Source organism: Lithobates pipiens, unplaced genomic scaffold, assembly GCF_037356315.1.
Source record: "Lithobates pipiens isolate NorthernLeopardFrog02 unplaced genomic scaffold, aLitPip1_a1.2 Scaffold_13, whole genome shotgun sequence".
NCBI classification, from domain to species: Eukaryota; Metazoa; Chordata; class Amphibia; order Anura; family Ranidae; genus Lithobates; species Lithobates pipiens.
This window is the reverse complement of record NW_027507718.1, coordinates 126,771,667-126,796,999: the sequence shown is the minus strand read 5'-3', so window position 1 is coordinate 126,796,999 and position 25,333 is coordinate 126,771,667.

Here is a 25,333-nt window from a genome sequence, read left to right as displayed (position 1 = left end):
TACCTGTAAGTAAACTACAATAAAAAACTTGTGTTTTACCTCTACGGGTTTCACTATTGTTGCTTTTCTCTTTATTGGGTTTATATCCTGTTGGTGATTACACAATATATCCACCTTCTTGTGTGAGTCCTTCCCTTTGCTCCAGCCATGTGTTGGCTGCCTCCGGATCCTCGAAGAAATGAGCTCTGTCTTCTCTCTCAACATGGAGACAGACCAGGAAAAGCATAGCATATTTAACATTTTTAATGCGGAGGCATCTCTTGACTTCCATGAAGGTTCGCCTTCTGCGCTGTACCTCAGCTGAGAACTCTGGGAAGACGGCGATCATCTTGTTTCCAAAGGGAATGTTGCCCCTCTCCCTGCTGAGGCGAAGGGGCTCTGGCTGGTGGTGGTCTGCTTAACAGGCAATGTGCTCGTTCCACCACGAATGTGGGGGAGAATGATTCCCTCCAGTATGCATCACTCAGTAACTTTTCCAGGAACGTGGGGGTCTCTCCCTTCCACCCTCTCAGGGTGAATCTGAGATTACAGCATCTGAGTCTGTTCTCAATGTCATTTTGCTTCTGCAATAGCTGGTTCACCTGGAGCTGTAGATCTGCCGTGGAGTTCTGGAGAGGGAGGAGGGAGTCCTCCACAGTGCTCAGCCCGTTCTCTGCCTCGGTAACCCTCTCCCTCAGCTTTTGAAAATCCTGCCTCACTAGAGAAATGTCAAATTTCACCTCCTCAATCTGTGCTGTGAGAGTTGTCTGGCAGGCTGTGACGGCTTCTTGGCATGTGGTAATTGCCTCCATCACTTTTTCCGTGTCCGACCCCACGGAAGGCTCCTCTCCCAGCCACCTTGACCCTGAGAGTCTGTGTCTTGTCAGCGGTATTGTCCCAATTTTACGACCGTAGAAGTGTTTTTTTTTGCCGGCGACATGTGTGAGACCTAATGTCTTTCTGATATTGATGAACCTGGATATTTCTATGGCCGCGTACACACGGCCGGACTGTATGGCCAACTTAGTCTGTCAGACAATCCGACAGACAGTCCGTCCTACTTTCGAATGAACGGACTTGACCACACACGATGAACAAACAGTCCGTTGAAAGCTTGCGCGATGACGTGTACAGCACGTACGACGAGACTAGAAATCGGAAGTCCAATACACAGCAATGCAACCTTTCGCCGTGTAAATCCTTTCTGAGCATGCGCCAAGTTGGACGGACAATATTACGGAAATTCCGAAATACTTAGTCCGCCAGACTGCACGCTGAAAAAGTCTGCTGAAGCCCACACACGAGCGGACTGTCCGCTGAAATGTGTTTCGGCGGACTAAGGCCGCGTACACACGGGCGGATTGTCTGCCCAACTAAGTTCGTCAGACAATCCGACAGACAGTCCGTCCAAACTTTTGAATGAACGGACTTGCCCACACACGGCACTTTTTGAGCGGACTAATACGGCGGACTAAGTCCGCCATACAATCCGCTCTACTTGCCGTCTATGAGTGCCCACCTGTGCCGCCTATGAGTGCCCACCTGTGCCGCCTATCAGTGCCCACCTGTGCCGCCTATCAGTGCCCACCCATGCCCATCTGTGCCGCCTATCCATGCCCATCTGTGCCGCCTATCCATGCCAATCCGTGCCAGCTATCAGTGCCAATTTGAGCCACCTATCAGTGTCCATCCGTGTCACCTATCCGTGTCGCCCATCCGTGCCACCTATCAGTGCCACATATCAGTGTCCATCAATGCCACCTCATCAGTGCCACTTCATTGGTGCCACATCATTGGTGCCCATCAGTGCCACCTTACCAGTGCCTATCAGTGTAGCCCCATCAGTGCCCATCAGTGAAGGAGAAAACATACTTATTTACAAAGTTTTGAAACTGAAACAAAGAAAAACATTTTTTTTTCAAAATTTTCGGTATTTTTTTATTTGTTGCGCAAAAAAAAAAAAACGTAGAGGTGATCAAATACCACCAAAAGAGAGCTCTATTTGTGGGGAAAAAATGATAAAAATTTCATTTGGGTACAGTGTAGCATGACCGCGCAATTGTCATTCAAAGTGCGACAGCGCTGAAAGCTCAAAATTGGTCTGGGCAGGAAGGTGTTTAAGTGCCCTGTATTGAAGTGGTTAATAATGTCATCCAGTGAGGCTCCAAATAGCCTCTCTCCCTGGAAGGGCAAGTCCACCAGTGCTTTCTTAGATGCCTGGTCTGCAGACCAGCATTTCAGCCAAATCAGGCGTTGTAGCACTACCGCTGATACTGAGGCTCTAGAGAGCAAGGGGGCCATATCTAAGGCCGCATCACAGACATACGTAAGGCTCTGCACCAAATGGTCTGCCAGCTTCATGCAGACCGGGGAAGCCTGTTGCTTCTCCAATTCACGGTGCAACAGTTTAGCCCATTCAGTCAGCGTCTGTCATACCAGGGTCATGGCTAACACTGGCCACAATGCTGACCCCCACCACGGTAAACATGGACCAGGCAACCGCCTCGGCCCTTCTGTCAGCAAGGTCACTGAAAGCAGGATTCCCTTCCACCAGAATCGTGGTTACTTTATTTAACCTGGATACCGAGGAGTCAACAATCGGAGGAGATGTCCATTTGTTCAGGAAACCATCCTCAAAGGTGTAACGCATCACCATTCAGTTTCAGCACTGAAAAGGCCGGCTGTGTTTTCCCCATTCCTTGTAAATAAACTTATCAAAATAAGGAAACACCTTAGGCGTGTGGGCCGGCTTGTGGGACCCGAAAAGGACCGACATCTCCTGTAGATGTCCCCGCCGTATCCTCCATTTTTAGGTTATCCCGCACTGCTTTAATAAGTGCCCCTACTATCTCCTTTTCCTGCGCTGACCCGGACACAGAGTCATCCTCACTGTCCGAACGGTCCTGGCCCGCATCCTCTGATACATCAGAACAGGGGCCTCCAGTCACAGCAGGGCCCGAGTTTGAATCAGAGCTTTCTCCAGAAGACGGCGGGAGAAGGGGAAGTTTTTTTAACACCCCTTGTGTCAGCGCGCCACTTCCACCCTGGCAGCAAAGGCCTCCAGGACCGCCGACAGAGTGTCCATAGGCACCGCAGGTGCTGGGGAACCAGTTGCAATCACAGAGATGTCTGGGGAAGCCCCAGCTTCTGAAGCCATACTGACCCACACTCGCCTGTCACCACTTAGGGACCTAAGGCAAGGCACACAAAAGTCCACCCTCCTAGCTGCACGGACTGAGGGGCCCCTCACAGGACTCACCACCCTGGCCCAGGTACTGCGCCGTGCTGTTGCTGCCCGCTCTCCCCTGTGCCATCCACAAGGTGTCTGTGTGGAAGCGCGCTGTTCTAGAAGGAAACAAGCGCCCAGTGCTAGAGGCAAAACCACCTGAGGCTACTAAAAAATGGCCGCCTCAGCAAAGAACATCTGAGAGCGCCAAGAAAATAGCCACCGAATTACTAGAAAATGGCTGAAGGCAAAAAAAATATGATTTTTTGTACTCACCGTAAAATCCTTTTCTCTGTAATTCACCGACCGACACAGCTCCTCTCTTAGCCATTGAGTTGTTATGCCCTATTACTAGGAGATAATAGGCATTCGTTGTAATTAGGGATGAGCTTCGTGTTCAAGTCGAACATACGTTCGACTCGAACATCGGCTGTTCGCCCGTTCGGCGAATTCTGAACGTTATGGGCCATTCGCGCCAAATTCGCGTGCCGCTCACGGCCCACAATGCACTGTGTCATCCCAGTGCATTGCTGGCTCATGATTGAGGGGTCACAGTGCATGCTTGGCCAATCACAGCGCCAGCAGCGAGGAGAGCCACGATTGGCCACAGGCAGGATGCCTGTAGCCAATCATAGCTCAGGCTGTGTAGTACACGCCCCACACTATATAAGGCCGCTAGCGCGGTGGCCTAGTGTAGTGTCTTGGCGTCTGAAGCAGTTAGTGTGTGTTCTGTGTACCTTCAACACAGTGCACACCGATAGTTATCGGCCGATTTTCGATCTTGCTCTTCTGTAGTGGTTGTTGTCTGCTTGCCCTGACCGCAGTATACACCACTATATTCACCTCACCTATATAGCTAGTGATCTATCTTTTATAATAGAGCTTGCAGTCAGTAGTGTTAGGAGCTTGTGCGTGCTGTCTGCGTGCTCTGTACCCAGTACACACCGCTATATCCACCTACATAGCTCTTCTCTATTTGAGCCCACTTGCCAACTGCAGGAGTTATTGGAAGTTGTGTGTGCCTCCAGCACAGCACAGTATACATCTGTATATACCCCTTTATCTCTGGTGTTCTATAATAAAGGCATCTGCAGGAGTTAGTGGGTGTTGTGTGACTCCAGCACAATATACACCTGTATCTACCGTTTATTGCTGTTCTCTAATAGAGCCATCTGCAGGGCTTAGTGGGTGTTGTGTGACTCCATTACACTGCTGTTTTACCCAACTCCCTTCAGGCCATTACCATGTCTGGAAGGCCAGCAAGGAGAGGCAGACAGGCGCGAGCCGATAAAAGAGGGCAAGCAGGCTCTGTGTCTAGAGACAACAGTGCTGGTCGTGGACGCGGTGCATTGTCATCAGCACGTGGACATGGGACACGCTTGTCCTTCTTTTCGGGAGCTGGACATGTTGAACCGCAACATGCCAATGACTGGGTAGAGTGGATGACCAAGCCCTCTTCATCCTCCTCATCCTCTCTCACCCAGTCTCAGGGTACTAGCAAAGCAGCTGCCAACGCATCGTCTTCCCTCCTCTCAATGTCATCATCAGTGACTCCTTCCCTAGACCCACCACGTCCTCCTGAGGAGTCTCCTGAACTCTTTGAGCACAGTGTTGGGTACATGCTCCAGGAGGATGCCCAGTGTTTTGTAGGCTCTGATGATGACACTCAGCTAGAGGAAGGCAGTAGCGTGAGCGCAGAGAGAGGGGATGCTCAAGAAGGACAGCAATCTGGCAGTCATGTTCCACAAGCTGCAGCATACTGCCAGGTTTGCTACAGCAATGAAGAGGGAGGGGATGATGAGGGCACTGACTCCACGTGGGTGCCTGGTAGGAGAGAGGAGGAGGAGGAGGCACATGTCCAACGAGGCAGGATGCCCTCCGGGGGCCAGCTTAGGGGCAGCACACCGACTGAATCACACCGCAGAGCTCCGCCTGTGCAGGGCGCTGCCTCTGCGCGTTATTCTAAAAGTTCTTTGGTGTGGGCCTTTTTTGAGACGAGTGCATCAGATCGCACCGCTGCTATTTGCAACATATGTCTCAAGTGTATCTCGCGTGGCCAAAACATCAGCAGCTTGGGCACCACATGCTTGACCAGACATATGTTGACCTGCCATGCAGCTCGTTGGCAAGCGTACCTCAAAGACCCACACCAAAGAACAAAGCGGACCTCTCCTTGCTCCTCATCAGCTGGCATCTCCAACCCCACTAGACCTTTAGTCCTCTCTGAAACCTGCTCTGAGAGGAATGAAGGTGTAGAATTAGGTGTGTCACAGCCAAGTGCTTCCGGGCACTCTGCTAGCAGTACACCCACGTCCGATTATAGCAGGCAAATGTCCCTGCCCCAGCTGCTGGACCGAAAGAAGTTCACTCCCAGCCATCCACATGCCCAGCGGTTGAATGCTAGCTTGGCTAAATTGCTAGCACTTCAACTGCTGCCTTTTCTTTTTTTTTTTTTTTTTTTTTTTTTTTTTTTTTTTTTTGCATCAGAGATCAGCCAAAAGATTATACTGATTACAGCGGCGGCCGTAGCCCGGGTGCCCAATATTGATAACCAGTTTATTATCACCACTTGTGTGAAAGTATCTAGGCTGCTGAGCCATCATCTGCATTTTTCTCTCTCCCCTTTTTTTTTTTTTTTCTTTTTTTTTTTTTTTTTTATCTTTTCTTTTTTTTCCCTTTTCTTTTCCCCTTCCCCTTTCCTTTTTTTTTTTCCCCCCTTATTTTCGTTTAATACTTAGATCCTTTTTATTTTTTTTACTTCATGCGAGGAGAGTAATAGTATAAACTACACAGATTACAAACAAATTATATACAGAACGGTGTCAAGAATGTGTCTTTTGTTAAGGTGTTTTAGCGTTTTCTGTTTCCATTCACCCAGCATTTTATCACTCCCTCCCCCCTTCCCTCCCCCTCCCCCAGCCCATCCCTCCCTCCTTCAAGGTTGAACACCAACTCCTAAATTTTACCCTCTATAGATTTTATATTACCCTATTCTTTATCCATTTATCCATTTTTTTTATCAATCAGGTGGGTACCCCATTTCATTCAACCATGGCCTCCATATTTTCTCAAACCTTCTGAGGTTTCCCCTTCGTATATATACAGTTTTCTCTTTCCAAATTAAATCATTAATAACTTGAGTCCATTCACTCAGAAGAGGCGCTCTATCAGACTGCCATTTCTGCGCGATCAATTTCCGCGCTTGAAATAAACACCGTATAACTGCCAACGTGGTATTTTTTGGTTCCCCCGCTATTTTCCTATACCCCAAGATACAAGTCCTGGGGTCTCGGTCCAGCTTGGTCCCAAAAGTTTTATTTATGATTTTTACTATTCCTTCCCAGTAGCGAAAAAGCTTTGGGCACCTCCACATCATGTGTATAAGATCCCCATGGCCTCGGCATCTAGGGCAGTCGGCATCCGTCCTTCTTCCAAATAGTAACAGCCTCTTAGGAGTGAAATAGGCCCTATATAACAACATTAAATGTGATACCTTCTGTGGCGGGGAGACCGATACCCAAGGTCCTAATTCCAGTATTCTCTTCCACTGTTCCTCTGTTATTTCACCTATATCCTCCTCCCACTTCTTCTTTTGTTTAACTAAGCCTGATTCTGTTTCAGTAGTCTTACATATTAATTCATAAAGGGCAGAAATAGCTCCCTGGGGTTTCTCTATTTTCATTATCTCCTGGGGAAGAGATATCTTATCCCATTCCGGTATCTGTGCACCACACTGCGCTGTCAATGCATGCCGAAGCTGCAAATAACGATAAAATGTTTTTTGCGGTACGTCGAATTCTCTTTTTAAGTCTATAAATGCTTTTACAGTACTGCCATCGTAAATTTGACTTAGCCTAGTTATGCCCTTCTTTTCCCAGGTACTGATTTTCCCAATTGACCGTACTTCTTGCAAATTCATATTGTCCCATAATGGGGTGTATTCTGTCCATCCATTACCCCCCAGCATCTTTTTTACCGTTCTCCATACCTTGCTTACCATATTTGTTATGGGGTTCTTACGGTAAAAAGAGCTTGCCTCCAGTACCTCCACCATGGTTTTATGTGGGGCTCTTATCAACATTAGTCTACCGTTTGGATTGACCTCCCCCTCCTGATCACATCCCACCAAATGTTGCAGCTGAGCTGCTAAGTAATAATTCCTGGGACTGGGTACCGCTAGGCCCCCCCTATCTGTTGGCTGCTGTAATGCCTGGAGTCGAATCCTCGCCTGTCCGCCCTTCCAGATTAACTTTCGGAAGAGGGTCTCAAGTTTTTTAAACCACTTCCTGCCTATCCACACTGGAGCATTATGCAGGACATATAGCAATTGTGGCAGCCATATCATCTTTATCAAGCTACATCTGCCCGCTACTGACAGTGGGAGTCGGCTCCAGGCATCACAGCTTCGCTTAAATTTACCCACTAACGGGACCAAATTTTTATCAGCATACTGCTCTAAATCTGCTGTTAAGTATATACCGAGGTATTTCATTACCTCTACCACCTCCAGCCGCGGTATCCCCATTGCAATTCCCACGCCTGGGTTGTCTAGTTGAAGCAGTTCTGACTTTCCCCAATTTATTATTAGGCCCGAAAAACCTCCGAAATTTTCCACTAACTTAATTGCCCTTACCAGAGATTGACCAGTATCCCCTAAAAATAGGAGGACATCGTCTGCATATAATGCGATCCTTTCTTCCCTACCCTCCTCCATTTGAAACCCTAGTATCCCCGGTTCTGATCTAATGGCAATCGCCAGTGGCTCCATTGCTACGGCAAAGAGCATTGGGGAGAGTGGACACCCCTGCCTTGTCCCTCTACTCATTTCTATGCATTCAGACTGTTCTTTATTTATTCTTACTCTCGCAGTGGGGGAACTATACAACATTTTAATCCATCCGATGAATGTGGGACCAAATCCACATCCCTCCAGAACACGCCACAGATACCCCCATTCTAAGCTGTCAAAAGCCTTTGTCATATCCAAGGATAAGATGGCCCTTGATCCCATCCCCACCTGGGGAGCCTGAATATTTAGAAAAGCCCTTCTTATATTCATACTGGTTGATCGCCCTTCAATGAAGCCTGTCTGGTCTATATGTATAAGCCTCTTAATTACCTTATTTAGCCTATTTGCCAAGGCCTTAGCCAAGATTTTTGCATCCGAGCACAAAAGTGATATCGGCCTGTACGAGGCTACCTCTTGGGGATCTTTCCCTTCCTTAGGTATAACGATAATGGTCGCCTCCCTCATGGATGCGGGTAGTCTCCCCTCTAACTTTGCCCCCATTAAGATCCTGAGTAGCTCTGGAATTAGGATTTCACTATATTTTTTGTATAGCTCCACCGGCAGGCCATCTGGCCCTGGAGATTTTTGATTAGCCATGCCTAACACCGCCTGCTGTATCTCACTCAAGGTTAAGGGGGCTTCCAAGTCCTCTCTCTCCTCTTGTGTGAGGTTTGGGAGTTTCACTTTCTCCAAGAAAGCATCCAAATCATCTTTATTTCTCTGACCTCGAGTTTTGTATAGGTCCTCATAGAAAGCTCTAAATGTTTCTACAATCTCCTTCCCATTTGTGAGGACTTTCCCATTCATGGACTTAATCGCTGGGATTATAGATGGGGGGGAGTTAGTTCTTACTAGCTGAGCCAACATCCTACCCACACTCTCTCCTTCTCCAAAGTAACGTTGCTTCTGAAATAGCCGTTTATTTTCTTCCCTTTTAGTAATTAATGATCTGTACCCCTGCTGTTTATTCAGCCATATCCCTTTCTTTTCATAAGTGGGATCTCTAACATAATTTTCCTCTGCCTCTATTACTTCCTTCCTGATCCCTTCCTCCCAACTCCTATTTTTCTGTTTAATTTTAGCTACCTGGTGGATCAGGATACCTCTGATATATGCTTTTAATGTATCCCATGTTATATTAGCTGAGGCCGTATCTATATTAAATACTAAAAACTCTTTTATTCTTATTGGGATTTCTTCTACTTCCGTCAATAATTCCAGCCAGAATGGGCTAATTCTCCAGCCCCCTACCGTTATTCTTTTTTTCTTCCCTATACTCAGTGCTACTTTCAGTAATGAGTGGTCCGATATCCCTCTAGGCAGATACTCTATGTCCCTTACATCTTGCAATGCTTCCTCATTGCCCAGGGCCATATCTATTCTGGAGAGTGTCGAGTGCGAACTTGAAAAACAAGAATATTGCTTAATGTTCACATTCCTCACTCTCCACATATCTAACAATCCCACCTCCCTCAGGAAGTCACTCAACTTTGTTGACCCTGGCTGTCCCAGATGTTGTTTAATGGGGAATCTATCGATCCCTCTGTCAAGCACTTCATTAAAGTCCCCCAGCATTATAACTGGAACCTCCTCCTTATTCACCAGGAAGTCCATAAATTTGTACACCACCTCCATCTTAAATGGGGGCGGTATATAGACACCTGCTAAGACATAGGGTTTATCCTCCAAACTACAGTATAAAAAAACATAACGGCCGAGTTCATCAATACTGACCTGTCTGCAGGAGAACCTCACCCCAGTTCCCACCATCACACTCACTCCTCTCGAGTATGATGTATGAGTGGAGTGATACTGATTTTGAAATCTTCTATTTTTAAGTTGAGGTACAGTTAATTTTGTTAAATGTGTCTCCTGCAGGCAGGCCAGACCGATCCCGTGCCTCTCCAGCATCGAGAAAACCGTCGCACGTTTAATCGGGCTCCCCAGGCCTCTTATATTCCAGGAGGCCACATTAAGTATTTTGTCCTGCATTATTCAAAATACGAGAAAAAGTAAAATAACAAAGAAGTGGAAATACACTGTACGTGCTCCAACCCCAACCTCTTAAATTACAAATTCCCCACATGTGTATCATCTTTATAGTGTTGATTTCTAAATCAGCTATTATTTGTGCAACCACGCTGTAGTGTTCAACCCTCATCTTCTTATATACCCCTAACTCAGAGATTACTTGATCCAATCCTCCCTCTCTCCCCTCCCGCCCATTCCTAACCACCCCCTCCCATCCCACCCCCCCAACCCTCCACCTGTTTAGGCAATCCCCCAAGGGGTTACTCATGACCTTCACACTCTCCTCCCTACCCTCTTTCCCTTCCCCACTCTTATAACCTTCTACCTCCGCCAAGGAAGTTACAAAAACCAAAAGTGGTAATAAACAAGTGACAAATATTATCACAACCTTTAACCCTATCTCCCCTTCTATCAATCTTTCATACTTCATTTAAACCGCTCTCATCTCTCTCCCCGTGCTCCAGAAGAATTACTCAATAGCAAAAAGTGAAACAACAAAACACACAAACAAAACAAAAAAAAAAAAAAAAAAACGTTCCCCCCCTCACCCCTCCCCTCCCACCCCCCCCTTGTATATCTACAATGACTCTTTATTGGCCTCCAGCCATAAGGCTACATCCCCCGGGGAGTCAAACAACTGTATTCCCCCCAGCGCCGCTATACGCAGCCGCGCTGGGTATAAGAGAGCGTACGAGACCCCATGGGACCGTAAGGTACGTTTAACCTCTAAAAATTCAGCCCTACGCCTCTGTAATTCTGGGGAGTAATCTGGAAAAAAGGAGATCTTCACACCGTTATGCATAACATTACCCAGATCCCTTGCCCCACGCATCAGTGCCACTTTGTCATTATAATTAAAAAATTTCAGGATAATTGGTCTGGGACGCCCCCCCGTAAGTGTGGGCTTAAAAGGGACTCGGTGAGCCCTTTCTATTGCAAAGAAAGCTGAGAATTTTTCTCTACCGAACTTTTCTATAAACCATGATTCTAGGAATCTTATCGGATCAGGCCCTTCACACCCCTCAGGCAGTCCCAGCATCCTTATGTTTTCTCTGCGTAGTCTATTTTCTATTTCATCCATTCTGGTAGATTGATTAACTAATTGTTTCCTCGTGCTATTAACTTCTTGCTGCACTGGGTACAAATCATCTTCCATTTGGCTTATCCTTATTTCTAGCTGTGTAGTTCTTTCTGCTGCTTTTTGCATGTCCTGTCTGAACATTGACAGCTCCTCCTTCATGCTCTTAAACTGTCCACATAGCTCTCCCAGTGATGTTTTGCATACGTTAACAGCTTGAAGAACCTCTCTTAAGGTTGGGTCCTCCTCAGTGGGGGGGGTTGCTCTCAACAGTGATTCCGTATCTCCATGGGTTACCCCTTGACGTTTACTTGCGCTCTTTGGGCCTGGTGCGCCCGTAACGTTTGATGCTGAGGGTTGACCCTGACTTTTTCTATCCACTGAGCCCCCTTGTTGCGGCTTCACTTGTGCAGGTTGACCCAGTGATATCGATTGCTCTCCCTTTATTGGAGACTGGCCTGATGTACGAGTGTACCGCTCTAGTTTTGCTGCAGCTGCTTGGGCTACCTGTGAGTTCTTTTCTTTTGAGGAGCGAGGGTGTTGTGTCCCCTCACTCTCCACTGGCACATGTTCCTCTCCTCGACGCCTTGACATCTTTTATTCAGGGTCACTACCAAGATCACTGCCAAAATAGAGGCTAAGATGGAGGCTTCAATCAGTGAGGCAGCACAGTTGCAGTGGTAAAATAAAAAAAAAGAAACAGTATTATCGTCCAGAGAGCCTCAGATAGGTAAGACAAACATTTCCTTGACACCTCAGAGGGAGCCGGGGCAAAAAAAAAAAAAAAAAAAAAAAAAAAAAGGGGGGGGGGGGCTCCAATGGAGGAGGGGAGGCAAGAAAGTCCCGTACGCTGGGTTAGCCGATTAGGTATAAGTCCGGCCAAAATCAGTACTCTTTCCTTCATAAAAATCGTGGCTCAATGCCGGTGTCAATGTAAACAGGATATACCGCACTTATACAATTTTAAGAAGAACAATGGAAAACAGAAAACAGTTCAAACATTCACACCAATCCTGTATTTTGTATTTCTCATATCGGATTGTCCATTATTAACCAACTTGGGGTACTTGGGGATGGTAGGATATCAATCCACCTAATATGCGAATTGGAGACTCCCTTGTTACACAGCTCTCATACATACATACGCAGATCTTCTTACCAGTGAGCAGCTGGGTCTGGGATGGAGGGGACAGGTATCCCTTTTTTGTTGCTATTAATTATCCTGATTCCTCTGCCACTGTCCAGCTCCCCCAGTCCCTCTACACATACCTCAGGGCTTTTGAGATCTCCTCCGCACCAAAGCCTTGCGCAGCTCCTTTCACCTCCCCCAGCGTATCCCCCAAGACAGTGCTCAGCCGTAACGCTACCCGTGCGTGTCACTCATATGGCGTGTCCTTCCGACTAGACCCGGCGGGACTCGGCAGCTTCCGGTAGTGTCACGGCTCCCCTCGGCGAGTTCCAGAGTCTCCGCTATCTCGTCACTTTACATGTGTCCCGCCGGTCACCGCTCATCCGATCAGCCGCTCCGTCTTCCCAGCCAGTATATACTGAGCATCGCAGACACAGGGAGAGAGCTTGTCAGCAACTCACTCACATCTCCGCACACACCCGCCGCACCTTGCACATCCGGCCACTCCCCCCTGCTTCAACTGCTGCCTTTTCAGTTGGTAGACTCGGCCTCCTTCCGTGAGTTTGTACAATGTGCGGTTCCTCAGTGGCAGGTCCCCAAACGCCACTTTTTCTCACGGAAGGCGATTCCGGCTCTCTACCGGCATGTGGAAGGCAATGTCCTTGCCTCGCTGGACAGGGCGGTCAGCGGTAAGGTGCATATTACCGCTGACTCATGGTCCAGCAGGCATGGACAGGGACGTTACCTGTCTTTCACGGCCCATTGGGTCACTCTTCTGGCAGCTGGGAAGGATGCAGGACAAGGTGCAGTAGTGTTGGAGGTTGTTCCGCCACCACGCCTCCAAAATGCTACTATTGGTTGTGACACACCTCTCTCCTCCACCCCCTCCTCTTCTTCTTCCTCCATGGCCTCTTCCAGTGCTCTGTCCTCAAAACCAGCGGTGCTCCGTAGGCGTTCCAGGGGCTACGCAAGTACGCAGGCAAAAAAAAACGATGCCATGCCGTGCTTGCGCTGGTTTGTTTGGGGGACAGGAGCCACACTGGGGCGGATGTTTTGTCAGCTCTGCAGGGGCAGGCCGAGAGGTGGTTGACGCCACGCCAGCTTAAGCCAGGAATGGTGGTTTGTGACAATGGCACCAACCTCCTCTCCGCCCTCCGACAGGGACAACTGACCCATGTGCCCTGTGTAGCTCACGTCCTTAACTTGGTGGTGCAGAGGTTCTTGGGCAGGTACCCCGGCTTACAGGATATCCTGAAGCAGGCCAGGAAAGTCTGTGTGCATTTCCGCCGATCATTTAATGCCTGTGCTCGGCTGGCTGAGCTCCAAAAGGAGTTGAACCTGCCCAAGAACCGCCTTATATGTGACATGCCCACCAGGTGGAACTCAACGTTGGCCATGCTGCAGCGGCTGCACACGCAGCAGAGGGCCATCAATGAGTAACTGTGCGACTACGGCACCAGGACAGGGTCAGGTGAGCTCGGTTTTTTCTCACCACGCCAGTGGGGCATGATCAGGGATGCATGCACTGTCCTGTCACCGTTTGAGGAGGCCACAAGGATGGTGAGCAGTGACAGTGCATGCATCAGTGACACTGTACCTCTTGTCCACCTCTTGGAGCATACACTGCGTGGAATAATGGACAGGGCACTTGAGGCAGAACAGAGGCAGGAAGAGGAGGACTTCCTTGCCTCTCAAGGCCCCCTTTATCCAGACAGTGTTCCTGCTGTGCCACCCATCACACAGGAAGAGGATGAGGGGGAGGAAGAGGAGGAGGAGGATGATTGTGTCAGCATGGAGGTGGAGGCTGGCACTCAGCATCAGCAGCAGCAGTCTTGTAGGGATGATTTACAGTCCCAAGAAACATGTGGACTTGTACGTGGCTGGGAGGAGGTAGCTGCGGATCATGTTGCCCTTAGTGACCCAGAGGACTCCGGACCGAATGCCTCAGCTAACCTACGCTGCATGGCCTCCCTGATCCTGCAGCCTGCGGAAGGATCCTTGTATTCTTCGGATCAAGGAGAGGGACCATTACTGGCTGGCCACTCTCCTTGATCCACGGTACAAGGGTAAGGTTGCCGACCTTATCTTGCCATCGCAGAGGGAGCAGAGGATGAGACATCTCCGGGAGGCCTTGCAGAAAGGTCTGTGCAACGCGTTCCCAGAGACTGGGAGGTTACAAACTCCTGGTCCTGGACAACGTGTTGCTGAGGCATCGGTCAGAAGGAGCGGTGGAGAAGGTGGCCGTCTGACTGATGCTTTCAGACAATTTTTTAGTCCGCAGCCCCAAGGTATGATCGGTTCCAGCAACCATCGCCAGCGTCTGATTTACATGGTGCAAGAATACCTAGGGGCAAGGTCAGACTTGGACACCTTTCCAACCGAAAATCCTCTGGCTTACTGGGTCTTGAGGATGGATCACTGGCCAGAGCTTGCACAGTATGCAATTGAGCTACTGGCCTGTCCTGCATCCAGCGTTCTTTCGGAACACACCTTCAGTGCTGCTGGTGGCTTTGTTACCGATCACAGGGTGCGCCTGTCCACCGAATCAGTTGATCAACTGACCTTCATCAAGATGAATCAGTCTTGGATCACCCACAGCTACCAAGCACCTGAAGCTGATGTAACCGAATAATTTTTTGGGAAATATCACATCCCTTCAAGACTGCCTATGCTGATGCTGAGTGACTGTCCTGTTATGTTGATTGTCTATCCTCTTCCTCCTCCGCTGATATGTTGGAAGAACATTTCTGGTTCTGGGTGATGCCATCAGCCCAATTTTTCTGCCCCTGTTTAACAGGGGCGTTTAAGTACAATTTTTGATGCAATGCTTTGCAGCAGGGCTAATTCCTGCAATAAAACTAGAGTATATGGGAGAGGTTGCAGTGTGGTGGCACCAGCACCAGTGCCTAAGGCCCAATTTTTCTGCCCCTGTTTAACAGGGGCGTTTAAGTACAATTTTTGATACAATGCTTTGCAGCAGGGCTAATTCCTGCAATAAAACTAGAGTATATGGGAGAGGTTGCAGTGTGGTGGCACCAGCACCAGTGCCTAAGGCCCAATTTTTCTGCCCCTGTTTAACAGGGGCGTTTAAGTACAATTTTTGATGCAATGCTTTGCAGCAGGGCTAATTCCTGGGCTGGGGACCTTTTGTCAAAGCTCCGGGCGAACGAAAAAGCAGTTTGTGAGTGGAAAAAGAGGGCCCTTGCCTACAGCGTGGCTCCTTAGCCTTCCTGGCCTGTGGGAGTAATGTGCTCTTACCACTGGTGGCATTTTTAATAATGTCATCCAAAGAGGCTCAAAAGAGCCGGTTGCCAAGGAAGGGAAGATCCGTCAGGGCTTTTTTGTATGCCTGGTCAGCAGACCAGCATTTTAGCCAAATCAGGCGCCTCAGCACCACAGCTGACACTGAAGCCCTGGATAACAGAGGGACAGTATCCAGGGCCGCGTCACAGACGTACTTAAGACCTTGCACTAGTTGTTCTGCTAGTTCCACGCAGACAGGAGAAGCCTGTTGCTCTCCTAATTCGTGGTGCAAAAGTTTTGCCCACTCAGTTAGTGTCTGCGACACAAGTGCGAATGCCAGTACTGGTCGCTTGGCCGACCCCACAGCCATAAACAAGGAACGAGCCACTGCCTCGGCCTTCCTGTCTATGGGATCCTTGAATGCAGGAGTCCCCTCAACCGGGATCGTGGTTACTTTATTTAACCTGGATACTGGGGGGTCCACGACTGGAGGAGCCAACAATTTTTTGAGAAGGCTCTCCTCAAAAGGGTAACGCACCGCCATGTATTTGGGGACCGAAAAGGTCCATTGCGGGCGACCCCATTCCTTGTAAATTAACTTGTCAAAATAAGTCAGATACCTTAAGTGAATGTGCTGGCTTGCGGTGTTAGGTATCTGGTGATGAGCCCGACTTGATGGAAGAAAACTTCTCTTACAGCTCTGGTTCAGGGACCACTGGAGTGGAGACAGTGGCCCTGTGAGCGCAGCGGGGTAGGAGTGTCTGACTGGAAGCAGCGGCTGGTAGCTTCTGGATGCTGGAACCGCAGAGAATATGGTAGACAGGCAGGCAGCGATCGGCAGGGAAGGCAGCGGCAGCAAGGACTGGGTGCAGCACACTTGGACAGCAGAAGAATGATCAGGTGGGCCGGGTCACAACGGATAAGCAGACAGGTAAGTACAGCAGGCAGAAGAGAAGTGCAAGCAGGCAGAGGTTCGGCAACGGAGGTACAGTCCAAAGCGAGGTCAAGCAGGCCGGGGTCAGAGCAGGAGAGGTCAGCGAGGTCAGACGGAAGCCGGGCCAGATATCACAACGGCAGGCAGATAGCAGGTAGTTCAGGTACAGAGCTGCAGACAAACAGCACCGAGTAGATGCAGCAGCCTCCTTTAAATAGGGCCACTGGCGCCAAACAGCGCTAACGCGCCACGTTCCATGCCGGAGAAACCCTGAAATTACCCCCCCCCCCCCACAAGGGGCAACCTCCGGGTGCCCACAAGGTGCCTCTTTTCCGGATGAGCGGAGAAAAATGGACCAGTCTGTTGGCATGCAAATTGCCATCGGGTTCCCACAAATTACTTTCTGGACCATACCCCTTCCACTTAACCAAAAACTGTCTCTGACCTTGTCTCCTTCTACAATCGAGGATAGCCTCCACTTCATACTCTTCGCTACCATCGATAAAAACGGGTTCAGGTGGTCTGGAACTTCTACCCGGAAAGGGATCGGGCACCGAGGGCTTCAGCAAGGACACATGAAATAACGGGTGGATTTTCATTGAATCAGGCAAGACCAACTCATACGACACCTCATTAATCCTTCTCTTTACAGGAAAGGGACCCAAAAATTTGGGCGCAAGTTTCTTAGAAGGACAGGCTAATTTAAGATTGTTCGTAGAAAGCCATACCTGATCTCTGACCTGCAGGTTCAATTCCCCTCTTCTCTTACGATCAAAGGTCTTCTTGCTGTCTGCTTGAGCTTTGGATACCGCCTCTTGTAACACCCGATTGTTATGACTGAGGAAGGTCACAGTGTCCTGGACTGCTGGAACTGGTGACTCTGGAAGAAAGTCAGGCAGAAAGGTTAAGTGAAACCCGTAATTAGCAAAAAACGGGGACTGTCCTGTGGCTGAGTGACTAGCGTTGTTGTAGGCAAACTCCGCAAGGGGCAGCAGAGATACCCAATCATCCTGGACAAAGGACGTGAAACATCTAATGTACTGCTCCAGGGTCTGGTTGGTACGCTCAGTCTGTCCATTGGTCTGGGGGTGGTAGGCAGATGACAGAGCCAGCTCGATCTTCAAACACTCACACAGGGCCCTCCAGAACCAGGAGGTGAATTGGACCCCCCTGTCAGACATGATGTTAGCAGGTACTCCATGCAGTCTGACTATCTCCTTTATGATGACACGGGCCATCTCTGGAGCCAATGGAGTCCCTTTCAAGGGCAAGAAATGGGCCATCTTAGTCAGTCTATCTTCAACCACAAAAATGGCCGTGCAACCTTCAGAGCAGGGAAGCTCGACAATAAAGTCCATCATGATCATCCTCCAAGGCCGATCAGGTGCAGGAAGAGGCTTCAGTAGTCCCCAGGCCCGATTCCTTGTTGCCTTGCTCCGGATGCACACAGGACAGGAGTCGACATACTTCTTGCAGAATTCCTTCAGGCTGGGCCACCAGAAGGTACGCTGTACCAATTCCAAGGTCTTACGGGGCCCAAAGTGTCCTGCTAATGGGTGATCATGAAGGACGGCTAGAACTCTAATCCGGATGCTTTCAGGCACAAAAACTTGGCTCTCCTTCCATAGAAGACCCCCTCTGGAAATCAGTGTGACCTCTGGTGGTGCAGGTGAATTAGTGGATGCCTCCCTGATCTGTGCCAGCAAGTCTGGTTGCAGAAGTAGAAAGATACTCGCAGGTAGTATAGTGTCCGGAGCAGCAAGGTCTTTGGGGCAATCGTACATAAGCGAGAGCGCGTCTGGTTTCACATTTTTAGATCAGGGACGGTAAGTAATCTGGAAACAGAAACATGAGAAAAACAGGGCCCAACAGGCCTGTTGGGGCTTCAGACGTTTGGCAGACCTCAGGTATTCGAGGGTCTTGTGGTCGGTGTAGATCAGCACTGGATGAACTGCACCTTCCAACAAGTACCTCCATTCCTCCAAAACAGATTTGATAGCAAATAATTCAGGGTCACCGACATCATAGTTCTTCTCGGCAGGGGAAAGTTTTCGGGAGAAGAACCCTATGGGATGCATCAAATCATTGCCGCCTTGCCTCTGGGACACAACTGCCACCACAGCTACTTCAGAAGCATCCACTTCAAGAATATATGGTACGGAAGGATCTGGGTGGCTGAGGATGGGGGCAGAGGTGAACAGTCTTTTGAGTCTCTCAAAGGCCCCCTGGGATTCCGACCCCCAGTGGAAGCGTACACACTGTTTAGTCAACTGGGTAATGGGAGCAATTATGGCGGAAAATCCCTTAATACATTTTCTGTAAAAATTTGCAAAGCCCACAAAACGTTGTACCCCCTTTTTATCCGTAGGTGCAGGCCAGTCCAGAACAGCGGAAACCTTCTGAGGATCCATCTTGATGCCAGTCGGGGAGATCTCAAGCCCGAGGAATTGGATGTTCCGTTGCTCAAAGCTACACTTCTCAGCCTTAGCATACAGTCCATGCTGACGGAGCCGGAGTAACACCCTGCCCACATGACCCCAATGATGTTCGAGGGACCCCAAAAAAATCAAAATGTCGTCCAGGTAAGACGATCACAAAAATGTCCAGGAAGTCTTTAAACACGTCATTAATGAGATGCTGGAAGGTGGCAGGAGCATTACAAAGGCCAAAGGGCATGACCAGGTATTCATAATGCCCGAAATGGGTCCTGAATGCTGTCTTCCACTCGTCCCCAGCCCGAATGCGAACCAGGTTATAAGCTCCCCTTAAGTCCAACTTAGAGAAAATCATGGCTGATCTTAGTTTCTGAAAGAGCTCCGGCATCAGAGGAAGAGGGTAACGGTTCTTGACCGTGATCTTGTTAATCTCACGATAGTCCACGCAAGGCCGGAGCGACTGGTCTTTCTTGGTCACAAAAAATATTCCAGCGCCTGCTGGGGAGGTGGAATGACGAATGAACCCCTTCTCCAAGTTTTCTGTAATATAAACCTTTAAAGCCTCCTGCTCCTTTTCAGACAGGGGAAAGATACGTCCAAACGGGATCTCAGCTCCTGGAAGAAGTTCGATGGGGCAGTCATAGGGGCGGTGAGGTGGAAGTGTGTCTGCTCCTCGCTTGCTGAAAACGTCTAAGAATTCATGGTATGGTTCAGGCACCAGCTGGCATAAGTCCTGATCAGAATCAAGGCAAAGAAGGGTAGAGGGCCCAACAGAGTTCACACGAAGACAGTGCTCTTGGCAGTAGCTGGACTGGAACTTGATCTCCCCTGTGGCCCAGTTGATGCAGGGATTATGGGCCTGAAGCCAGGGGATGCCCAGGATCACTGGAAATAGAGGTGAAGAAATCACATCAAGGGTTAGGAGCTCCTTGTGCTGGGAAGGGGTACAAACCATCAGGGGTAGCATCTCTTGGGTTACTTATCCCGACTTGATGCGGGACCCATCAGCCAAGAACACAGTCAGTGGGTTTTCTTCTGAAGGGGCAAGGCTTGCAGACTGGCAAAGGTGGCATCGACAAAAGAACTGCAAGCCCCAGAATCAACGATGGTGCTGGTAGAGACAGTCCTTCCCTGGAACTGCAACGAGAGAGGGAGAGCAAGGTGGGTTGTGCTGGCTGGCAAGGAAACAGGAACAGGAGACACAGAGGAAAGGCACTTAAGTGTCTTAACAGGGCAGTTGTTAACATAATGTCCGGACCCCCCACAGTAAAGACACAAGTTCAACTGGCAACGACGGGCACGTTCCTCTGGAGACAAGGTGGGACGCATCAATCCCAGCTGCATTGGCTCAGGAGTGTCAGGAGCAGGACTGGCAGGGTCCCTTTGCGGAGCAGGCTGAGGACAGAAGGCAGGAATAGGAACCCTTGCAGTCATCCAATTCGAGCGATGGGGCTGAGTTGAGCACTCAGCCCGCCGTTCCCATAGTCGACGGTCAATCTGTATGGCCAAGGCGATCAACTCCTCCAAAGAGTCCGGGTTACCGACACGGGCCAGTTCATCTTTCAGTCCCTCAGAGAGGCCCATGCGGAACTGATGTCTTAGAGCAGAGTCATTCCATTGGGTGTCTGCGCTCCAGAGCCAAAAGTCAGTAACATGGAGCGCAGACAGAGCGGATTCGGCTGTGGCAGTTCGCTGAGGATCTTCATAGAGCTGTGCCATAGCCTCAAAGAATGAAGAGAGGGAATGGGTAATAGCACTGTCACCCTCCAGGAGATGGTGAGCCCACGTGTGGGGTTCTCCCTGTAGCAGCGATATCACAAACTCCACCTTGGTAGCTTCAAGTGAAAAAGTCCTGGGTTGGAGGGCGAAGTATAGCTGACAGGCATTACGAAAGGCCCGGAACTTGGATCGGTCTCCCGAGAACCTTTCTGGAACAGGTACTCTCGGTTCAGGAGGGAGCATCACCACTGCAGGCTGGGTAGCAGGCTGAGTAGAAAGAGGAGGTGGAAGGACTGGTACCGGAAAGGTGCTGAACTCGCTCTTCCAGTCTGGTATATCCCTCTTGGAGCGACTTCACAGCCTGTGTAAGGGCCGCTAGGTGGGTGCAGATCTCCTTCATAGCAGAAGCTTCTCCCGCAGGCCCAGTCATGGCTGTTTGTACTGTTAGGTACCTGGTGATGAGCCCAATGATGGAAGAAGACTTCTCTTACAGCTCTGGTTCAGGTACCACTGGAGTGGAGACATTGGCCCCGTGAGCGCAGCGGGGTAGGAGTGTCTGACTGGAAGCCGGTAGCTTCTGGATGCTGGAACCGCAGAGAAGATGGTAGACAGGCAGGCAACGATCAGTAGGCAAGGCAGCGGCAGCAAGGACCGGGTGCAGCACACTTGGACAGCAGAAGAATGATCAGGTGGGCCGGGTCACAACGGATAAACAGAGAGGTAAGTACAGCAGGCAGAAGAGAAGTGCAGGCAGGCAGAGGTTCGGCAACGGAGGTACAGTCCAAAACTAGGTCAAGCAGGCCGGGGTCAGAGCAGGAGAGGTCAGCGAGGTCAGACGGAAGCCGGGTCAGATATCACAACGGCAGGCAGATAGCAGGTAGTTCAGGTACAGAGCTGCAGACAAACAGCACCGAGTAGATGCAGCAGCCTCCTTTAAATAGGGCCACTGGTGCCAAACAGCGCTAATGTGCGTGGCACGCGCGTCACACATGTGTGCATGCGCATCCGCCCGTTCCGGGTGGGAGAAACCCTGACAGCAGGACCCAAAAGGGACCGGTACATCAGCAGAGGGATATGCAGGCTCCTGAATCTTCAGGGTATCAGGCACAGCTGTGATAAGTGCTCCAACAAGCGCTTTGTTGCGAACGGACCCGGACGGGGACTCATCCTCACTGTCCGAACGGTCCTGGTCAGCCTCGTCTGACAAGACAAAGCAGGGGTCACCAGCCTCAGCAGGACCCGAGTCTGCATCAGAGCTCTCCCCAGAGGACGGGGGGCAGGGGCCGCTTTATTGCACCTTTTTTCCCACGCACCGCCTCCATCTTGGAAAGGAACGAATTGAGGACCGCCGTCAGGGTGTCCATGGGCACTGCACAGTCTGCAGCTTATCTAGTTGCAATTGCCTGGATTTCGAGAGAAGAAACACCAGTTTCTGAAGCCATGCTGACCCTACCCCGTCTGCCACCCGAAGAGGGCTTAAGACAGTGACAGTCCCACCCTCCTTATTGCCGCTGGCTGAGGAGCTCTTTCCCGCCGGACTCACCACCCTGAGGAGTTCTGCTCTATCCAGCAAGTAGTGCCCGTAGTACCTGTGGGCTCCCAGGTGCAGAGGAAACAAATGCTGTGTCAGTGGCAGCAGTTGCAAATAGCGCCAAAACAGCTCTGAAGTGTGCTCAGGCTTCAATAAAATGGCCGCCCAGCATCCAGTACAAAGACATAAAACACAGGGAAAATGGCTATGAGAGCACAGGAGCAGATGCTGCCGCTAGAGAATACTGAAAAACGTGTTCAGACTTCAAGAAAATGGCCGCCAGTGTCCTGAATAGGAGATCACTAGGAAAATAGCTGCTGAAGCCCAGGAGAGCATGCTGCCCTTGCCCACACCTAAAAAGGCAGCCGAAGCAGCTCCATGAGGTACAGGGAGAAAACAATGGCAGTGAACACAGCGCTGTACAGGACATCAGCAAAACCTCAAAGACACCTTCCAGGGGCATGAAGAACAGGACCCAGGACACCCCTAGCCAGCACAGCCCCCACCCCCCCCCAGATGAGAGCCCCTGCATAGACACACACACACCGCTCAGCAGCCACATGCAGCATTCCCCCCGGACGGGAGGAATAGGGACAGGGGAGAGAAGAGAGGGAGGTGAGGGACCCCCGAATCGACCTCCCAGGGAATGTCCAGCTGCACAGCCCTGCCGAAGCAGAGAGAGCTGTACTTAAAAGAGCTGGTAGACATTCCATCACAGACCCACTCACTGATCAGTACAGGGTGACCTGTAGCCCGGTCATATGTATGCCCCGGAGCCTAAAAGCTCACCAGCCACCTCTGGAGCTGAGGTTTCGTCGTGGCCTGCTATGCACGTAGCTGTGGCCTGCACATGCTCGATGGCCGGACTGGGGAGACTACAAGGAAAAGGGTATCCAGCCTGTCACCCAGCCAGCTGTTGATAGTAGATCACAGGATCATTCATCTTGCGCAAAAAGTCACGCTTCTGCATAAAAAAGCATGGACCGATGGGTCCGCAGGGTTCCAAGGTCCTTCTTCACTAGGCAAAATAAAACTGATGACTGACAGATAAGGTATCTCTGCGCCAGCCAATTAGATAAATAGAATGAAATATTGCTGCATGCACTAAGGAAAGTTAATCAAACCCAAAATTACAGAAATATTTGTGTGTGATAGTCCTTGCCAATGTAAAGGATGGAGAAAAAAGGCCAGAAAGAAAGAAAAGAGAGGGGGGAGAAGAGAGGGGGAGGGGAGAGAGAGGGGGAGGGGGGAGAATGGGGAAAAGGGGATGGGAGAAGGGGAAAGAGAGAGGAGTGAGTAAAGTAATCTAAAGTAGAGACAATAAAAGGTCAATGTGATATACACCTGTGAATGTACTTGTAGTAGTACTCTATTTATAATATACACTCCTTACGTTAAAAGAAAAATTAAATAAATGTGACATCTATCAGTGAATATTCCTACGGAGCTATAACAGGTATAAAAACACAATTTTAGGATTTTAAAAAATTCCCATACAGGTTACTGCTATATAACGTGCATAACATGTGAAAATCCAAAAGCTAATAAAAAAGTGCAAGTGCCAAGTATAAATAATGTCTGTGCAGTCACTGCAAATGTGTAAGTTTCACAATAAATGCAATCACACACAAATAAAACTGATGACTGCATGGCAGGGTGGAGGGTTGTTGCCCAAGGGACCGCCCCCTGGGCAGAACTAAGAGTTCTGAGTGTTGTATTATAACTAATGCCTAGTATCGCCTAGTAATAGGGCATAACAACCCAATGGCTAGGTGGAGCTGTATCGGTCAGTGAATATAAGAGAATATGGGCGCGGCCCCAGGAAAATGGCCGCGGAGCTCACGGCGGCCTCCCCACATGGCTCACAAAGCACAGACACCCACCATGGCCCAGAAAAAAGGGAAGAGGATGAGTGGACCCCCAACACCCAGCGCAGCCCCCTGCCAGGACCCAGAGCCACCCCGGAGGACCCCCAGACAGGTCAAGCACCGCACCCCCATGTGCCCAGTCAAACAGTGGCCCATAGCATGGGGAGGAGGGAAAGGACAGGGAGAGAAGAAAGGGATAGTGAGAGACCCCGCTAGTTGACCTCCCAGGGAATGCCCAGCTGCTCCATCCTGCCGAGACAGGTGGAACCATACTTACCCCTCCTGCAGGAACTGGTGGACACATTCCACAGGCAGACTCATCACCCGAGCAGTATGGGGTGGCTGCCGGCCACAGCACACTGTGACACAGACAGCAGTATCCTGGTCATATGTGTGCCCCGGAGCATATAGCTCACCGCCGCCCCTGGAATAGATGGGGCATGTCGTGGCCGACCCAGCACGTAGCTAGGGCCTGCTCACGCTCGATGGCCAGGCTGGGGAGACTACAAGGATCTATATTATCCAGCTTGTCACCCAGTCCGGCTGTTGATTGATCACAGGAATAGGGATGGCCGAACTGTTCGCCCGGCGGTCGGTTCGTGGCGAATTTTGCGTGTTCGCGATTCGCCCGATCGGTGGACTATTCACGCTGTTCGCCCGGCGGACATATGTGTTTACAGTGTGAAAGAACTTTGATACATCCATCATGGGGTACAGGACAGCCAATTGAGACATTTCAGCACATGGATAATTGGACATACCCCCTACCTTATAAATAGACCTGATCTGGCGGCCATTTTACATTCTGTCTTATGTCAGTGTAGGGACAGGACGCTGTGTGCAGCAGGGAGAGACTGTAGTGACACAAATCACTAGCTATTAGGTCCACAAAAGTCCCTTTAAGGACTGGTATAGGTGTAGTACAGTATATAGGGTTCAGTGTACTGCTGTGCTGGTGATTGCAGCTGTCTTTTGTCAGTGTAGGGACAGGACGTTGTGTGGAGCAGGGACAGTCAGTTTAATCACTAGCTATTACTACTAGGTCCACAAAGGTCCTTTTAAGGACTGGTATAGGTGTACAGTATATAGGGTGCTGGTGCACTGCTGCTGACTGCTGCCCTATTCTGCAGCAGTCTTTTATCAGTGTAGGGACTGTCTGCAAATCACTGTGCTGCAGATTACTGCTCTTTTCTGCAGCTGTCTTTTTATCAGTTTAGGGACTGAGGGACAGTCTGCAAATCACTAGCTATTAGGTCCACAAAGGTCATTTTAAGGACTGGTATAGGTGTACAATATAGAGGGTGTTGATACACTGCTGCCCTATTCTGCAGCAGTCTTTTATCAGTGTAGGGACTGAGGGACAGTCTGCAA